Source organism: Pogona vitticeps, chromosome 4 (assembly GCF_051106095.1).
Source record: "Pogona vitticeps strain Pit_001003342236 chromosome 4, PviZW2.1, whole genome shotgun sequence".
In the NCBI taxonomy this organism is placed as follows: domain Eukaryota; kingdom Metazoa; phylum Chordata; class Lepidosauria; order Squamata; family Agamidae; genus Pogona; species Pogona vitticeps.
In genome coordinates this window covers 224,537,729-224,550,763 of record NC_135786.1, presented here as the reverse complement: position 1 = coordinate 224,550,763, position 13,035 = coordinate 224,537,729, and the positions used below count along the sequence as shown (strand labels likewise).

General features: G+C 40.9%; 1 long non-coding RNA gene across 1 annotated transcript; it reads right to left on the bottom strand.

The window, feature by feature from the left end:
- Window positions 1-6,463: 6,463 nt before the first annotated feature.
- On the bottom strand, window positions 6,464-10,440 carry LOC144588576 (uncharacterized). The gene is made up of 2 exons (XR_013544191.1): window positions 8,965-10,440; window positions 6,464-6,967 (listed from the first exon to the last, which is right to left on the bottom strand). It is a non-coding gene; the product is annotated as an uncharacterized LOC144588576 (long non-coding RNA).
- Between the last annotated feature and the right edge of the window lie 2,595 nt (window positions 10,441-13,035).

The window sequence follows — 13,035 nt, the reverse complement described above, 5'->3', positions numbered from 1 at the left end:
GCCTTGACTTGGATGAGGGAAAGGACATCATTTGTTACTCCCAACTTCAAGCACCATGAATGTAAACTAGAGCTTTGATTCACCCCTCCTCTCAGTTTAAGTTCCAGAGGAAGGATGGACAAACTGCAGCCCCTCAAGCTGGTTTTTGAGGTCCCATCCCTCTCATGTCCACTCCTGTTTCCAGCAGAAGATGTGAACTGTAGGAGCCTCCAGGTGCAATTATGCACTTTCAAATAGCTCACACAGCTCTCCTGTACTGCTTCACACCCTTAAGTGCCAATTTTTAAAAAAATGAATATGTATACTATAAGATATGTATACTATATGGATATGTATACTATAAGAAAGTCATTTATACTTTCTTTTTTGTTGTTGTTGTATTCTTCACTTTTTCTGTGGTCTGTGCACCTCCTGGTTGGTCCCTATGGCAGAGAAAAGGCCTCCAGTCCTTTATGTTCCTGAGTACTCAAGACCTCAGCACCTTCCCCAGAGACTCTAGAACAAGGGTAGAACCCTGTTCTAGAACCTTTGGTGGGACCGGAGGCCTTTTCTCAGAGGACTTGATCTAAGCTGAATGCAAAAGATATCACACTCACTGCCCCAGATTTCACACAACCTGGCCTGAATAAGAAATAAACTATATTAAATGGAATCGATAAGATGGGTATCCAGCACAGCTCTCGGTTCCTTTTGTATCAAAACAAACAGAAAGGAGAGCAAACAGTACAACTGAGGAAAGATATGGCCTTCCGTCTTTTAAGGTAAAGTGCTGTATATGCTCCTGGTGTGTTTCTGGCTTCTTCTTTTAAGTCAGGCAGTTCCTGTGTTGGAGATCTAGCAATAAGAGGAGAGTTTGTTTAAAATAGCTACTAAACTTTTGTGACCCAATAAAGCTCTGAGGAGAAAAGCTACTCTGGGAAAATATTTCCTGCTTCATTTTCATAAATATTTATGCAATTCCTTCTGGAGTACATGCAGCCTTGAGAAAAGTGAGCGCAGATCTTCCTGTTAACTGTTAAGGATTTGAAATGGTTTACTTGGGACGAGGAGAGATTTAGAGTAGAGTCACCTGGGGCTTTCCAGATGTTTGTTTGTTGATTTGTTGATTTGTTTAATCCCTTCCCAACACCACTGAAGTTAAAACTGCAACTGCTGTCATGACTCAGCATTGGCAATGGCCCATTTATAGTAGGGGCTGAAAAAGCTCTAGTTAACAAGGTTTGGAGGATGATGGGTTCTCCAGTAATGACTTAGGGACTGTCCCAAGGCATTTTGCTACCAGAGGTTGGATCTAACTTTTTTCCTTATCCCTCTCTTGAGCCTAAGAACAAGGAACCACAACGTTTTCTTTCTCCTTGCCCTGCACGAAAGCAAGACATGTATTGTTTTTGGCACTAGTTTTACTCTGTTGTTTTTGACAAGGGTTTTCCCTTTTGTGGGAATAGTAATTTTTTTGTGCAAACTACACGGACTGTCACGTTGTGTGGCTATATAGATGTATGGACTGTTAAATATTAGAAGCGTAGTGGGGTTGTGTATGCATTAAAAAAAAAAACCAACAACAACCAGACAGCCAGTCCTTTGTCAAGAGTTCCTCATAATGCGGAGAGACATTCGTTTTGCACAGAGGCATTTTGTGCAAATTGGGGAAATCTTAAAAGGGGGGAAAATGCACTTGCCTGCTTTTTGTGCTGGATGTGAGGAATCTTTTATGGATTAACAAACTTTTGGCAAGCTCTCTCCGCAGAAAAAAATCCATCTCATCAAAAATGATTTAGATTTCTTCCCATCCCTAGCCTGAGGCAAAGAACCAGGCAGTGCTCATACATACCTGCAAGGACATTCTACAGACATAAATGTGTAGCAATCTGTATTCTCTATGCTAGTGGTTGGTCAATGGGTTTAATACCAAATATATTATTACTTTTATTCCCCATGGGATCCCTGTGACAGTTAGCAATTTAAGCTATAGAAATATAGATAAAATGCACATTGAAACACTAGGAAGGAAACTATAATACTACGGTGCTTCCGGGGGGGGGGGGGAACAACACCGTGGTATTGCAATACAGCACTGCATTGGTGTCACACAACAGAACTGGTGTTGCTGCATATTTGTTTCTGGTCACGGCTGGAACCCTTCATGCAGGGGGTTGGCCTCTGCCCAGAGCTAGTGGAAAATCAGAAAGCATTGAGCTTATTACTTCTTTGAGCAGGAACAGATACTATACATAGCCACATGTGCATTAAAGTTACATGTGCATTAGTGTCGGAGACACATGGTTTAGGTATACCTTTATTTCTGAGACATCAGACTTCAAAGAAATCCCGTGCTTTAGTGCTGAAGACATTTATAACCAAGCAAGGTAATCTGCAGACTGGTGAGAGTTGCTCCAACTTGACAGACACACCTTTTCCCTTCTCCAATGCCTGTATCTGCTCTGGTTTTCTGGTTATCTTTTAGGAAAGGGTCTATTTAAGTCTTGCTCAGTGTTTCAAATATTTCCCATTATCTTCTACCACCATATATTCTCACTGCTCACACTCTTGAGGGGGAGAAAGCTAATTAACTGAGGTGATCAGGCACAGGCCAATTCTTACATTCTTATTGGACAGATCAAAGAGACAGGATGCAGAAAAATTTTGAGTAAAGACTAAATTCTGATGGAGCATCACATGGAAAACACTCATACAGCAGATGCAACTCCAAAATGCTTCAAAATGTAAACAGCACACATGCACACCCGTACGTACACACACACACACACACACACACACACACACACACACACACACACACACACACAGAGAGAGAGAGAGAGAGAGAGAGAGAGAGAGAGGCCCCATAGGAGAAGTTTAGAGCCAAATGTGTTTCTCCACTATGCGTCTTATGAAAGAAGCCCTTCTTTAGATAGAGCCCTAAGTGAAAAAAATTAAATAAATAAAACATTTGGAAAAAAAATAAATTTTTTTAAGAAACCTGTTTCTTAAACAGGTCCCTTTCACTTATCTTCTGAGCTCTTAAAGACAGTAGTTTTTAGCTTCTGTTCATCCAAATATGTCGAACTTCGTATCTGTGAGTCCTATGCTGCCTGGGAGCTGAAATCAAAATCATGTTGGAGGACCGGAGGTTGAGAACCACTGCCTTATGATGCATGCTTGAGATATGTGGAATACTAGAACCAGCCAGAGATTACAAGATAAAAGTGATGGTTATTGATTTTTGATTAATAGAGATGCAGTGGTGTACTGGAGCCATAGCATGCATAGTTGAATCCTTGGGACTTTCTGAGGAGCAGAGACTGAGATCATTGGCCACCTCCATGCTTCCTTTAAACTGAGCTGCAATCCTGACAGTATATCAGACAGGAATGGAACTTCCCAGAATATCCCACTGTAGCAAGCTATCACCTGTCCCTCCTTGTAGTCCAAAATGTTTCAGGTGCTTCTCAAAAACATGCTGCTCATTTGTTAATATGCACTGATCCAGCCTCTCTCTGGAAGATGACGTGGCCACCCTACTTCAAAGACTGGACTATAAAGGTTAAAGGTTCCCCTTGACAATTTTTGTCCAGTCGTGTTCAACTCTAGGGGGCGGAGTTCATCCCCATTTCCAAGCCATAGAGCCAGCATTTTTGTCCAAAGACAATCTTCCGTGGTCACATGGCCAGTGCGACTTAGACACAGAATGCTGTTACCTTCCCACCGAGGTGGTCCTTATCTATCTACTTGCATTTGCATGCTTTTGAACTGCTAGGTTGGCAGGAGCTGGAACAAGCGATGGGCACTCACTCCGTCGCATGGATTCGATCTTGCGACTGCTTGGTCTTCTGACCCTGCAGCACAGGCTTCTGTGGTTTAGCCCGCAGCGCCACCACGTCCCCTGGACTGGACTACAGTGGTGCCTCGCTTAACGATTGCCTCGTTTAGCGATGAATTTGCATAACGATGTGTTTTTTAGAAAATAATATGCATCGCATAACAATGTTTCCTATGGGCGATTTTCGCTTAGCGAAGTTTGGGACCATGCTTCGCATAACGAATGCGATTTTAGGTCCCCTGCTTCACTTAACGATGTTTTTTTTTCAATTAAAAAAGTGTCTTAGAAGGGTCAAAAACGGTTCTAAATGCTTGGATTCGTTAGAGGACCCCTTAAGTCATGTGCAAACCTGATTTGGCTTTGATCTGACTTTTCGTTAATTTTTTGTGAATTTTTTTTTTGGCCCATAGGAACCAATGGACCTGTCAAAATCTGACAGCTCCATGCTTTCCTATGGGGGAGAAAACAATTTACAAAAAATTAACGAAAGTTCAGATCAAAGCCAAATCAGGTTTGCACACAACTTAGGGCGTCCTCTAACAAACCCAAGAATTTAGAACAGTTGCTGAGTCTTCATTAATTTTTTGTGAATTTTTCTTCCCCCATAGGAAATAATGGAGCTGTCAGATTTTGACAGCTGTCAAAAGTTGGGGGGAAAAATTCACCATAAATTAATGAAAAGTCAGATCAAAGCCAAATTAACTTTTGCATCCGTTTTAGAGGGTGCAGAAGCTAATCCAAGCATTTAAAACCATTTTTGACCCATGTATGACACATTTAAAATTGCAAAAATTGACTTCGCAAAGCCATTAAAATGTATTGAGTCAGCTTCAATACATTCCAATGGAGGATACATTGTTTCGCTTAACGATGTTTCCTATGGGTTTTTTCGTTTAACGACGGCAATCCGTTCCAATTGGAACGGATTAACCGGTTTCCAATGCATTCCTATGGGAAATGGTGTTTCGCATAGCAATGGTTTCACATAGCGATGTTTTTTTTGGAACCAATTAACATCGCTATGCGAGGCACCACTGTATACTCATTCCATAAATATAGATCTATGTCACTCCAATGATCAGAGATGAACCATAAGCACTCTTTGAGAAGCGACAGAGTCCCATATCCTGGGGTCAAAGTTGCAGAAGCCAAGAGGTCAAGTTGAGAGTCAAGCTGAGGATTATGAGTCAGAAACTAAGGACTGTAAGTACCAACACTGCCTAGAGAAACTCTGGTCAGAATCTTCTTGGCTTGCTGGCATAAGTGCAATGGCATAAACTGCAGCAGCAAATAGCCATTAATTAACAAATCACTGCTTGTATTCCTTCTCTTGCCCCAGAAGATTGGGCAATTTTCTGCTGTGATTTATCCTATTTCACCTACACTGGCACAGAAATATAATAGGATTCTGGCATCTCTGCTTGAACAGGTTTTCAGAGCTTTTCTAAAGCACAGTAGCCCATCATGCTACAGTCATCGCTCTTACACTGCACCTTTTACTGGACCTCCAAAAGTCCTCTTTTTTTGGAAAGTAGTCCTCAATTTGAAGGACGGTCCAGTTCAAGTCTGATTTAATAATTTAAAAAACCACCGGGATGTCGATTCGGGACCTTAAATATGGAATCCACAGAAAGCAGGAGGACTCGGCAGCACACTGTTCTCTTTATCGCTGCCCTCTCCACTCAAGGAAGATGGGTTCTGTTTAAATGGCAGAAGTCATTTCCAATTGTGCATTGATACATAAAAATCAGTATATGCAAAATTATGCAGGCCAGCATACTCCTTGGCTCTTTTTAAAAATTAATGATGGATCTTCCTTCCCATAATCAGTGAGTGGCCACCCTACAGAATAGGTAGGTCTGTGGGTTCCTGGTAAACCTTTAGGAGCTTGTGCAAAGAAAACTGGGATTTCTAATTTGGTACATACCTCCTTTCTTAGAGATCCTCAGGTCCTGTGACTGAATGGTTTCTAGGTTACAAGAAACCACTGTAAGCCTGCATGGCAGACATGACCTTTTAGAACAGTTTGACTATCCTTTGAGATGCATACAGCTATGAAGCTGTCACTGAGGGCATCACATTAAAGGCCACATATAAGCAGTATAATCCATGCAGCCCCAACCATTTCCAGACTAAGAACTCTTTGTCATTTGTCCTTAAGCAGTGCCCACATCTGGCCCTGGATCTGCTCATGCCAAGGCTAGTGGGGAGCATGGAATGAAGCTTTCTGGCAAGCGTGGTCAACCAGTTCCTGTTGGGTGCTGATAACCACCACCAGAGGTGCATTTGGCTTGGCAACCTGTAACAACGGCAATCAAATGTCATGCAAGCTCTTCTTTGGCCTGCAGCCTTCTTTACAAGTGAGCGCAACCTAAGCATGTTTGTCAACGCCAGAAAGAATTTCCCTAAATATGTGTGTGTGTGTGTGTTCTCTTCTCTAAGGAGCATCCACTGCATGAGTCAGTAACCCGCACAGTCATTCTCCATCATGTGTGGGCGACGGGATACCCACCACAGCCCAAAACTTGGCTGCCTCTACATTTCGGCGTCATTAATGTGGACTTCTTTCATACGGACTGGGCACTCTGACAAAGCATATCTTTATCCTCTGTGTGCGCGTCCGAAGGCGATGCAAGCGGCAAAACATGGGATTTGAGTCTTATAAGGCCAAGAACGAGAATCTCTGAACTTTTCTTAATGTTGAACTGGTGGCATGCCAGAATTTTACTGCAGGGGAGAAGGAATTTTTGGCCTCCCACAGTTTTAGGCCCAAATTTCTTATTGGTCCTGCTTAGCATGGCAAGTAGTAAGGGACTGTTGGAATTGGTAGTCTAAGATATCTGGAGAGTCAAAGGTTCCTCAACTCCTGTAACACCGAAAGGCATCTTCTATCCTCCACCCACACTCTGGCATGTCAATTTTTCTGTCTCTAATCATTCAAAAGTGAACCACAAGCCCAATGGAGTGTTTAAGAACTTGGATGTCATTCTTAAAAATTTAATACTGTACAATCTTTGGCCAAGTGGAGCTGAGAAGAGTTCTTTGTCTTTCAGTACAACTAGCAGTTTCTTCCAGGCAACAGGGCCAGTGATTCATTCTTAAGACCATCTGTATCTCTAGTCTAAAAGAATCATCTGTCACTCGAGTCTGAGGAGAGAAATAGAGTTTGGTGTTGGAGAAATCAGACTGTAGAGGAATCATTAGCTTAGTTGCTGACAAGCAATAACAAGACACAGCAAGCAAAGGTAAGAGAAACTCCCATTGTGACCACACACAAAAATACAGACACAGCTCTTAAGGATTTCAACAAGAAACACAACACAACAAAACAAAAACAAAAGAAAATAAATCTGACCCAACTCCGGGAGGCAGTGGAAGACAGGAGGGCCTGGCGTGCTCTGGTCCATGGGGTCACGAAGAGTCAGACACGACTTGACGACTAAACAACAACAACAAAAGACAAACTGCTATATTTTAATTAATTAATTAAACTTTTAATCCATTCCATCTTGTTTTGCTCTGGGTTGGATTATATGGGGGGGGGGTGTTTTTATTTTTATTTTTTAAATTTTGTTTGCTGGGGTGATTTTATCTGAAGAAGCAGCATACCAACAATATCATGTTGCAGAAGATTTGGGTAGATATATTTTTTAACATAACTGGCTACTCTTTGTTTTGTTTATGCAAAGGATTGTTTTAAATTTTTCACTGTACATCACTTTGGAACAGAGGGTGAGTGAAGCTACTGCCTCATGGCACATATGCAGGGAATTGTGGTGAAGTGATGAGTGGCTGTAGTTGCGTTTTTAACCACCAGACTGGTTTATAAACCTGCTGTCTTTGGGACTGGTGAAGGACCAGGTTGGCCATGTGAAAAATAAGAAGAGGACTTGTATGCCTTGATAACTGTGAAGAAACTGTGAAGAAAGAATTTTAGTAGGTGATATCTGTGTGACACCTGCGGAAACTATACTTTCCAAACAAGTCATAAAAGTACAGAACACCTGACCTCTTTTCCATACTGTCATCCAACCAAGTGCTACCCTCACTGTGGAAGAGAAATTCATCTAAGTAATTCCTTATCTTGGGTAACCCACGTGTTCTTGCGCTGCAACTTCCAAAAACCCTGGGCAGCACAGCTGGTGATGAAGTCTTCTGGGAATTGCAGTCCAAGAACACCTGGTTTAACCAAGGTTGGGAACCACTGACCTAGTAGACTGACAGGGCACCTACTTAGGTACTGCCACAAAAAAGGGCAAAAAGTGATACAAATTTGTATAATGCCAATTTACATATGTAGATGTAAACTCAAAAATAACTGTTAAATAGAAACACATTACCTCCCACCATACAGAGAGACCTGCGATCTGTATTTCTCCTCACTTTCTTGCTGATAAGCAACTTTAAGGCCCATAGGCCTTAGAGGATACCTTCAGTAGATGATAATTTCAAACCGAGGACTGTCAGTCTACACCTTTGGCCTGTTTATAGGCTGGTCAGATGTACGTCGCATGGGAAGTACATGTCTACTACCTTAAGCAGATGAAAAAAGAGAGACTACACTTTGTCAATAGTGGATAAACGATTCATATAACTATGTCCCCACAAGGTTCTGTACAGATCTACTCAAGGGTCAATCTTCCTGTGAGGGTGTGGCTACAGTCATGGGATCATGGTGCAGGAAAGGGTGCTTGAAGGAAGCCACAGGGTTGAGTTTACAAGAGCAGAGCAGGGCTGCTGAGGACAGGAAATTATGGGGGTTCTCTTATTCATGGAGTCACCATAAGTTGGAAGTGGCTTAATGGCACACAACAAGAAGAGCTAAAACAACTACAGACCGGACATCTTAAATGTTGCTTCTTCTAACCTTCAGTACCAACAGCAAGAACACCAAGGGCGAATTCTTGACCTGTACAGATACTGGAGTTAGTCAGCTGCATGAATCATCACCTAAGGAACTCAAGCAGCCGGATGGCAAGGTCTTTTCAGGCATGACCAGTAGCTGCATAGAGTTTGGGTAAACTTTCACTGCCGCATCAAAACAAATCGTCAGGCGGAAAGGTAACCACTAAAATGGCTACCACTAGGCGAAATTATAGTGTTTTTAATTGGAGCACAACAGAAAGCAGTATGAGTCAGCCTACCATAACTTTTCAGCAAATACCATGGGTTCTCGGCAACAATTTTTGTGTTTCCAAATGGCACAGTCTCCTTTAGCAGAGAAACAAACACTTATCCAAATACAGGTCCCCATACTTCAATAAACCTTTTTTTTTTTTTTTACTGCTACCGATTATTCCTAGTGGTTTACACTTTACCCAAACCTGAGGTCTGAAGCACACAATGCATGGGTTATGTAGCTAGATTTATATATATGAGAAAGAGGAACTGAAAATCATATAGGAAAAAAAAGCTGCTCTCTAAAGGAACATGGAAAAACATTACAAATAGAACAAGCCAATTAGCTAGGTCTCAATATAAAATCAAGGCTACAAAATTGACATGAACTTTGTCTATATGTTATTCCTTAACACTCTTTGAAATAATTACAGTGCCGTATACATTGTTTGTTAAATAAAACCAAATCTCCTCCTGAAACTGAAGAAATGGACTACTGTCCACAAAAGCTTATGCCAAATAAAACTTTTTAGTCTTAAAGTTTTTAGACCCGTCAGTTTTGTTGTAACAGATTAACATTGCTATCCACCTCCTGGAAATTTCTTGATCTTTGTGTATCTGTGTAATAATAAGACTGAGAAGGGCTGTAGATTAAAGAGCAAGCACACTCTTATTGTGTGGAAAACAGTGGCCAAAATCCTGTTGCTTAGTGTAAATTGCAACTAAACACTGGCTCAGTGGGGATTTGGTGAGCCAACTCTTCTGTAAGTTCCATTCATTCAAATGAGTCTACTCTAACTGCAGCTTACTTTAGCACAGTCATCCCTAGAGTAGGTCAAAAGAATCATTGGAACTTACAGAGGAGTAGACTCACTAAATCCCCATTGATTCAATGGGCCTACTATAGTGAGATTTACCATGCTAAGCAACGGAATTTTGAGTGCAATCTTCAGCATCTTCAAGGAGGATTGTGAAACACTCCTTTCTGGAAACTTGGCCGGCTGCTGCCAGTCAGTGTTGGCAATACATAGCTTAATGGATCATTGGTCTGACTGAGTAGTATAAGATCATTTCCTACTGGGTGATTTCCTCTTTCTATCATGGATTAATTGTTTCCTAGCACTTTCCCCATTCTTGCACTCATTCTTGTTCTTCATAAGAAGTTCCCCATCAGAACTTAATGTTATACACAAAAAGCTATCTGTAGACCTTCCAGTAATATTACTTGTGATACTGACCTCTAAGAAAGAGGTTTCTAAAAGTCCTTTGTAAGATCCTGTTGGAGTCCTGTTATTGACTGAAGAATCAATGAAGTATCAATACAACAAAGCTATTGAGAAATTATTTTCCAACTTTCCTCAGAATCTTGAATAGGTTTACAGTGCCACAGTATGGCATGCTACATGTTATGTTGCTGATACTTTTCTTAAAATAGAGAAGCAGTGAATAGCATATTCTCTGGCAAAAATAAGTCCTAATTTTCTACCAAAAAGACTAGAAAAACAAAATATATACAGCATGTGTCTACAGACTAGAAAAACAAAATATATACAGCATCTGTTTAGTTTTTAAAAAATATATTCAAAAGAAAGCAAAATGGACCAAATGTAGATAAGGATCCTAGTATGATCAGTAGATATGCAGAAGAATTTCCAATTGATCCACAGTTTTAAGCAGAGGTACTTTATTCATGCACCTAGTGACATCATGTTTAGGTATCCAATCCTTATGTTTCTTAGGTTTTGGCTTGTCTCAACCATTACAATGTTTTAAGAGTGTTTTGTTGCAGATTTTAAAAAAATATTGATTGTACCCTTTCCTGAAAACTGTTGGTATAGAGCAGGTTACTATACTTTAATAACAAGCCAAATAAATAGATGAAACTTCTTAGATTAATACATGGATGAGAAAAAGGGTTTCTGTCACAATTTGCACTTTTCGAATTGTTGTGGCAAAGTTCTTGGCTCAAAACCAGTGTAGGAAAAAGAGGTATCTTGAAAAAGTTATCTTTAGGAAAAAAAGGTAAAGGTAAAGGTTCCCCTTGACAATTTTTGTCCAGTTGCGTTCGACTCTAGGGGGCGGTGCTCATCCCCGTTTCCAAGCCATAGAGCCAGCATTTTGTCCGAAGACAATCTTCCGTGGTCACATGGCCAGTGCGACTTAGACACTGAACGCTGTTACCTTCCCACCGAGGTGGTCCCTATTTATCTACTCGCATTTGCATGCTTTCGAACTGCTAGGTTGGCGGGAGCTGGGACAAGCGAGGGGCGCTCACTCCGTCGCGTGGATTCGATCTTACGACTGCTTGGTCTTCTGACCCTGCAGCACAGGCTTCTGCGGTTTAGCCTGCAGCACCACCACGTCCCCTTATCTTTAGGAAAGTTCTCTGCAAAAATGTGCATCCTAGTGAAAGACAGGTCCATCTATGGAAGGAGTTGTGCAAAATCTGCATATTGAGAAAGCTTGTCTACAAAAATGAATGCAAATGTTCATTTTTTAAAAAAAATAGTGTATACAGTAGAACAAATTTATGTGAAACTTGAACAGAGGTGAAATTGAAACGGATCACATACAGACTAACTTGTACATTCCTTGTTGTCGGTGGATGGATTGTAATGCCTTACCTCCCCTTGCTGGTTGGGAGGTCCTGATCCCAAAGCACCCATGCTTTCAATTTTTGCACATAAAAAAGCTGAAAACATTGGTGGTGTTTTTGTATGTGCATGATACAAATAGAATCTCTAATTTGGATAAGGTCAACAATGAGAGAAAGAATTAAACCTCCTACCTGAAAATCCTGATCTGGATAAGACTTTTGCACTTGCTTTTGAACAAAAAACAGATGCAGCTGTAGACTGTTTAGGAAAACTAGCAGCCAGATCATCGTGTATTAAACACTGAGCCCCTTTTGAAACACGAGAAATTATGAAGTTCCCCCCTTGAGGTCTCTTTCCAAGTTAAATATTGATGTTAAAAAGTTATATTTTATGGTTTGTATTTTACCTGAGAAAAGAGACATGCAAATTGGCTTTGAGGTACAAGGTTAAAATTCACCATACTATATTTAAGATTTCTCCATTCCCTCAAACACATTTAGCTGTTCGCTCTTGCATGGTATATCTGAGGAGCTAAATGTCATCTACTGCTGTTGTTTCAATGGTGTTTCAGATTTCTGCTAGCTTCAAGGACATCACTTGAAATCGTTCATTTCCACTACAACAAGAAAACAATGCTTTCTCTCTTAAGACCAAATGGTCTACATAGAGTAGATGGCCCTTGGATGAAACATCTTGCAACAGTTAACAGTTGTTAATGATCCATGACAATGGGTGGAGAAGGATTTTCACTCCCTCTCCCCCAAGTCTTTCATCCTTCTAACAAGTCTACAGTATTCAGACCAGGGGGAAGTGAAACCAACAGTGGAGAATATATCAGGGGGCTCCTTACCAACTCTCCTCAGACTGAAGAAGCTACTTGGATGACTAGCGAAATGTTTCACCCTAATAAGAAAGAAGTCCAGTTGCCATGACTCAATGTCCGGATAACCTCACCTGGATGACTGAGAATCTTCACAGATATCTTGAGACAATAATGGCTTGCCACAAGCCTCCTTGTGAATTTATGGCTGAAGTAACACCTAGATCAGGAATGTCCCAAACTGCACTTTAACTGCTTTACAAGCTCACCATTGTTTGAGTCCTATTTTAAGTCACTGTAATTAGGGCTATCTTGCAGGTTGCCTTAAGGAAATACCTGGACAAAAGAGTGTAAAGAGCCTAGGATAGGTTTCTATGGTAACTAATTGTTAGACCATTTCTTCAAATAGTTGTAGGTCAAACAAAGCAAGACATGCAGACTGCATGTAGAAGCTATTAGCCTACTAGTCTTCAGTGGCAGTGATAGAAAGAATGCTTAATAAATTCCTTGTTCTCATCAATTTGGGATGTCTTGACACAATGAGGACAACTCAGTGAGGAATTCTAAAGTCTCCCATTCAGCAGAGAGTGAGATAGACACCTAATTTTCCTGTTCAAGGTGCCTGTAACTGGTGTAATTACATAATTAGCATTCTTTCCATTTGAGAATCAAAGCACACA